Genomic DNA, 232 nt, shown 5'->3' on the forward strand with positions numbered 1-232 from the left:
TGTGTGTGTGTGTGTACACACTTGAAATAGTGGTGAACCTATTCCATGATTCTCTAGGGCTGCAACTAAAGACCATTTACTTCATAGATTCTTCCATTATTCCAATAATCGGTTTATTAAACATCACAATATCCTAGCGCTCAGTCACACATCATCAGATGTATCTATAGCTTATTTTACTGTAATGCAAGACCAAGAATAGTGATTAATTCTCATATTTGAGAACCTGGAA

General features: G+C 35.3%; 1 protein-coding gene across 1 annotated transcript in view; it reads left to right on the plus strand.

The window, feature by feature from the left end:
• Positions 1-232, plus strand: part of uhrf1bp1l (UHRF1 binding protein 1-like) — a gene marked incomplete in the record, with an annotated part of 36,493 nt that overhangs the window by 19,027 nt on the left and 17,234 nt on the right.

The sequence above is a fragment of the Morone saxatilis genome, unplaced genomic scaffold (assembly GCF_004916995.1).
Source record: "Morone saxatilis isolate NCDOM2014 unplaced genomic scaffold, NCSU_SB_2.0 Contig10, whole genome shotgun sequence".
Lineage (NCBI taxonomy): Eukaryota > Metazoa > Chordata > Actinopteri > Moronidae > Morone > Morone saxatilis.